The sequence below is a fragment of the Hordeum vulgare genome, chromosome 2H, assembly GCF_904849725.1.
Source record: "Hordeum vulgare subsp. vulgare chromosome 2H, MorexV3_pseudomolecules_assembly, whole genome shotgun sequence".
Taxonomy (NCBI): Eukaryota; Viridiplantae; Streptophyta; class Magnoliopsida; order Poales; family Poaceae; genus Hordeum; species Hordeum vulgare.
This window is the reverse complement of record NC_058519.1, coordinates 428403697-428410419: the sequence shown is the minus strand read 5'-3', so window position 1 is coordinate 428410419 and position 6723 is coordinate 428403697.

Genomic DNA, 6723 nt, shown 5'->3' with positions numbered 1-6723 from the left:
CTCCTTCTTTTACTTCTTCTTCTCTTTCTCTTCTCCTATAGTTAGCTAGGGTTCCACCTAAATGACATAATTAGCTTAGTTAGCTCCTAAATGGTCTATACTTAGCTAATTTCTCTCCGAAATAACCTATATATACACTACTTCATCTAGTATTATTTTTTCTAACTTTCTTATTTGTCATTTTGCAGATTACCTTCACTTCACGGGAAGCTTGGTTGATGGAATGCTTGAAGATGATTTCTTGTACCATGTGTTGTATTGAAACTATTGTAGTATATGAATATATGAAACTTTGTATGCACGTGGATGAAACTAGTGTAATATATGGTTTGGTACGGATGTAACTTCCATAATATGTATGCACTATGGATGAGAGTTATTTTAATATGGTTATGAGTACGGAAAGATATTTATTTATGTCAAATATATATATATATCCTGATTATTGTTAAAAATGCTGGATATAACAAAAAACAAATTAAAAAGGGGCTGGTTCCCCTCTTTGCCGTCTGCCCCCACATGGCAAAGGGGGGGAGGCAGACGGCAAAGGAGGGAATCTGCCCCCCTCTCTCCCCTCTTTGCCGTCTGCCCCCACATGGCAAAGGGGGGGAGGCAGACGGCAAAGGGGGGAATGTGCCCCCCTCTCTCCCCTCTTTGCCGTCTGCCCCCACATGGCAAAGGGGGGGAGGCAGACGGCAAAGGGGGGAGGCCTGCCGTTAACACTTAACGGGGACGTTGCAATATATGTCGTCCCACTTATTTTGCCGTCTGCCCCCTCATGGCAAAGATTCTTTTCCGTCCGCTTTGTGAAAGCAGACGGCAAAGAGCCTCTTCACCGGATTTTTTTTTACCGTCTACTTTGCGGTCTGCTCACCGACGACAAAGCCTTTGCCGTCCGTGGTAGCCCCCTTTGCCGTCCGCCTTGGCAGACGGCAAATTTCTGAATTTCAGTAGTGAATGAGTGTGGAGGAGCGCAGTGGATATCGTTATTTTCTTACCTTCACTGATGATTTAAGTAGGTATGGATATATCTACTTGATGAAGCACAAGTCTGAAACATTTGAGAAGTTCAAGCAATTTCAGAGTGAAGTTGAAATCATCATAACAAGAAGATCAAGTTCCTACGACCTGATCGAGGGGGTGAATATCTGAGTTTCGAGTTTGGTGCTCACTTAAGACAATGTGGAATCGTTTCATAGTTGACACCGCCTCGAACACCACACGCAATGGTGTGTCCGAACGTCATAATCATACTTTGTTAGATATGGTGCGATCTATGATGTCTCTTACCGATTTGTCGTTATCGTTTTGGGGTTATGCATTAGAGACAACTGCATTCACTTTAAATAGGGCACCATCAAAATCCATTGAGACGACACCATTTGAGCTATGGCACGGCAAGAGGCTAAAGTTGTCGTTTCTTAAAGTTTGGGGATGCGATGCTTATGTCAAGAAGCTTCAGCCTGAAAAGCTGGAACCAAAAGCGGAGAAGTGTGTCTTCATAGGTTACCCAAAGGAGACAGTTGGGTACACCTTCTATCTCAGATCCGAGGGCAAAGTATTTGTTGCTAAGAATGGAGCTTTTCTTGAGAAGGAGTTTCTCTCAAAAGAATTGAGTGGGAGGAAGATAGAACTTGATGAGGTTGTGGAATCTCTGCTACCTCTAGATGGTGGCGCAGGCAGGGGAAACCTCCGTCAAGGCAACAATGGTTGAGGAGGAAGCTAATGACGATCGTCATGAAGTTTCGGATCAAGTTACTATCGGACCTCGCAGGTCGACAAGATAACATACTGCTCCGGAGTGGTAGGGTAATCGTGTCTTATCTATCATGTTGTTAGACAATAATGAACCTGCGAATTATGAAGAAGCAATGTTGGGCTTGGATTCCAACAAATGCCTGGAGGCCATGAAGTCCGAGATAAGATCTATGTATGAAAACAAAGTGTGGACTTTGGAAGTGTTACCTGAAGGTCGCAAGGCTATTCAGAACAAATGGATCTTTAAGAAGAAGACGGACGCAGACGATAATGTGATTCGTTTATAAAGCTCGACTTGTGGCAAAGGGTTTTTCACAAGTTCAAGGAGTTGACTACGATGAGACATTCTCACCGGTAGTGATGCTTAAGTCCGTCTGAATCATGTTAGCAATAGCTGCATTTTTCGATTATGAAATCTGACAGATGGATGTCAAAACGGCGTTCCTTAACAGTTTTCTTAAGGAAGAGTTGTATATGATGCAACCCGAAGGTTTTGTCGATCCAAAGAATGCTAACAAAGTATGCAAGCTCCAGCGATCCATTTATGGACTGGTGCAAGCATCTCGAAGTTGGAATAAGCGCTTTGATGAGGTGATCAAAGGATTTGAGTTTATACAAGTTGTTGGAGAATCTTGTATTTACAAGAAAGTGAGTGGTAGCTCTGTGGCATTTGTAATATTATATGCGGATGACATATTGCTGATTGGAAACAATGTGGAGTTTTTAGAGAGCGTAAAAGATTACTTGAACAAATGTTTTTTATTGAAGGACCTAGGAGAAGCTGCTTACATATTAGGCATTAAGATCTATAGGGATAGATCGAGGCGCCTAATAGGACTTTCACAAAGCACATACCTTGATAAAGTTTTGAAGAAGTTCAAAATGGAGCAGTCCAAGAAGGGGTTCTTGCTAGTATTACAAGGTATAAAGTTTAGTAAGACTCAGTGTGCAGTAACTCCGGAAGATAGAGAAAAGATGAGTATCGTCCCCTATGCTTCAGCCATAGGGTCTATCATGTATGCAATGTTGTGCACAAGACCGGAAGTCAGCCTGACCATAAGTATGGCGGGAAGGTTTCAAAGTAATCCAGGAGTGGATCATTGGACGACGGTCAATAATATTCTGAAGTACGTGAAAAGGACTAAGGAATGTTTCTCGTTTATGGAGCTGACGAAGAGCTCGTCGTAAAGGGTTACGTCGATGCAAGCTTTGACACTGATCTGGATGACTCTAAGTCTCAAACCGGATACATATTTATTCCTAATGGGGGTGCGGTAAGCTGGTGCAGTTCCAAGCAAAGCGTCGTAGAAGATTCTGCATGTGAAGTGGAGCACATAGCTGCCTCGGAGGCAGCTAAGGACGGTGTTTGGATGCAGCAGTTCATGACGGATCTTGGAGTTGTGCCAAGCGCACTAAATCTAATAACTCTGTTCTGTGATAACATAGGTGCCATTGCTTTAGCAAAGGAACCAAGGTTTCACAAGAAGACTAGACACATCAAACGACGCTTCAACCTCATCCGCGACTGCGTCGAAGGAGAGGATGTAAATATTTGCAAAGTGCACATGGATCTGAATGTTGCAGATCCGCTGGCTAAACCTCTTCCACGAGCGAAGCATGATCAACACCAGAACTATATGGGTGTTAGATTCATTCCAATGTAAATCGCATAGGGATGTGAGACTAGATTATTAACTCTAGTGCAAGTGGGAGACTGTTGGAAATATGCCCTAGAGGCAATGATAAAATAATAATTATTATATTTCCTGTTCCAATATAATCGTTTATTATCCATGCTATAATTCTATTGAATGAAAGCATAGATACATGTGTGGATATATAGACAAAACAATGTCCCTAGTAAGCCTCTAGTTGACTAGCCAGTTGATCAAGGATGGTTAAGGTTTTCTGACCATATGCAAGTGTTGTCACTTGATGACTGGATAACATCATTAGGAGAATGATGTGATGGACAAGACCCAAACTATGAACGTAGCATGTGATCGTGTCATTTTGTTGTTATTGTTTTCTGTGTGTGAAGTATTCATTCCTATGACCATGAGATCATGTAACTCACTGACACCGGAGGAATACCTTGTGTGTATCAAACATCACAACGTTACTGGGTGACTATAAAGATGCTCCACAGGTATCTCCGAAGGTGTTCGTTGAGTTAGCATGGATCAAGACTGGGATTTGTCACTCCGTGTGACGAAGAGGTATCCCGAGGCCCACTCGGTAATACAACACCACATATAAACCTTGCAAGCAATGTGACTCAAGTGTTAGTCACTGGATCTTGTATTACACAACGAGTAAAGAGACTTGCATGTAACGAGATTGAAATAGGTATAGAGATACAGATGATCAAATTTTACCGAAGGAGAAAGGGAATGTTATACGGGATTATATGAATCCTTGGCACAGAGGTTCAACCGATAGGATCTTTGTAGAATATGTAGGATCCAATAAGGACATCCAGGTTCCTCTATTGTATATTGGATGGGAAGTGTCTCAGGTCATGTCTACATAGTTCTCGAACCCGCAGGGTCTGCACACTTAAGGTCCGGTGACGTTTCGGTAGTTGAGTTTTAGGTGTTGGTGACTGAAGGATGTTTGGAGTCCCGGATGAGATCACGGACGTCATGTGGGTTTCCGGAATGGTTCGGAAACGAAGATTGATATATAGGATGGTTTCATTTCGTCATCGGAAAGATTGCGGGCATTACCAGCAGTGTACCGGGAGTGACGAATGGGTTCCGGATCTTCACCGGGAGGGGCCCACCCACCCGGCAGTGAGCCTAGTGGCGGAGGGGTGGTGCACCAGCCCTGAGTGGGATGGTGAGGCTAGCCCAAGAGGACCATGTCAGCTAGCAAGAAAAAACCAAAGAGAAAAAAAGGGAAAGAGGGAGGTGGGAAGGGAGAGGAGGACTCCTCCCCAAACCGAATTGGAGTTGGAGTCCTCCTCTCCACTTCGGCCGGCGCCCTAGGCACTCCCTTGAGCCCCAAGTCTAGCCCCTCCCCTCCTCCTATATATACTAGAGGTTTTAGGGGTTTTGAGACACAACTTTTCCACGTGCAACGCAAACCTGTACTTCGTAGTTCTTCCCCTAGATCGGTTTTCTGCGGAGCTCGGGCGGAGCCATGCAAGGATAGATCATCACCATCACCGGCGCGTCGTCACTTTGCCAGAGAAATCATCTACTTCCCCGTCTCTCTTGCTCCATCAAGATGGTGGAGATCGTCATCGAGTTGTACGTGTGCGGGACGCGGAGGTGCCGTCCGTTCGGCACTTGATTGGGACGGATCACGAGACGGTTCGTGGGACGGATTGTGGGACGGTTTGTGAGACGGATCGTGAATACATACGGATACATCCATTTTGCATTATGCTTTTATCTTGATATTTATCGCTTTATGGGCTGTTATTACACTTCACGGTACAATACTTATGTCGTTTCTCCCTTATTTTATAAGGTTTACATGAAGAGGGAGAATGCCGGCAGCTGGAATTCTGGTTTGAAAAGGGAGCAAGTTTGAGATACCTATTCTGCGCGACTCCAAAAGCCGTGAAAATCAACGCGGAATTATATTGGATTTTATGAAAAATACTTGTAAGTGCATCTAGTGCCGCTTAGTGATTTTGGTGGTTTGAAGACTTATAGGTTAAATATCTAATGTGTTCATGAGTATACACAGGATCTATAAGTCGCTGAGGAGTTTGAAATATTCGATGAATATCGACCCCAAAAAATGTATATCTTGTGCTGAAGAAATTGGTCTGAAGCTGAAGAATTGAATTGCGAAGAAATTGTGATGAAATTGATATTCCTCATGAAGAAATTGAAGATGAGGAATTTGGTGTGCCTGAAGAAAAACAATCTGAAGATTTTGAAGCATGAAGATTTATTATGTCTGTATTATTTTTATTTTCTTCACCTTTGAGTCATAGGAACACCGTACTGTTAAAGGGGGTCAAAGTAACACGTCGGAATGAATTTCCTCATGATGTTCAACCCAAGCCTAATCCTACCAAAAGCCTCAAGTGAGGAATATGAGAGACATGAGTACTCTCACAGTTGAGGGTCCCGACCGTTACCGCAAGTCGCGCCACATTACTGATCTTATCCACACCAACGGTCATATTATTTAAGGGCATTAATGTCAAATCATGTCGGGGTGCTCCCAGGCTATAAATAGCTGCCCCCCACAACCATTAGCTGGTTGGCTGCTCCGTTAGAAACTGACACTTGTCATAAGAGCAACCCAAATTCCTCAGAGTCTTAGAGAGTAATTCATCATTGAGGAAATACCCCAAACACCAAACCACAAACCGAAAACCAAGTGATTGAGCATCACTGAAGAAGATGTTCCTGTGTGGGACTGAAGCCTTTTACCTTTGAGGACTGTGCATCCTCCAGAGGGTTAGGCGTCATGGTCTAGAGCAATCCAGCAGTCAATTGTGGATCGCCAGGTGACCAAGTTTGTGAGGGTTTGGAAGTCTGCCCTAAAGACTTACCACGAGTGTTGGGCGAGGACCGTGTGTTCTTAGCCCAAGGAGAATACGGTAGGGACTGTGTGTCCCGGGACTGTGCGTCTTTTGGTTTCAATACCAAGCCGCTCCAAACCAGATGTACAACTGCCACAACAGTTGGAACTGGGTCATCAACCACTGTCATGACTGTGAAACGGGTTCTATTTCTTCAACTCTTTACATTCCTCAGATTGTGTGTTGATGATTTTCACTGTCACTGTTTGAAGAATTTGCTGAAGACTTTCTCTGAAATTCCTCAACCCCAAATTCTTCACGCGAATTAATCCTCATCTGTTTTCTCTGTGCCTGCATACTGTGCAAACTATTTTCTATATTCTTCACCCTGAAAAACTGCTGTAGTGATACTTTGCACTCCTGATCCTTTTGTTGTTTCCGCTGCAAGTCAGTCATCGGTGAGGAATTTCCTCAAA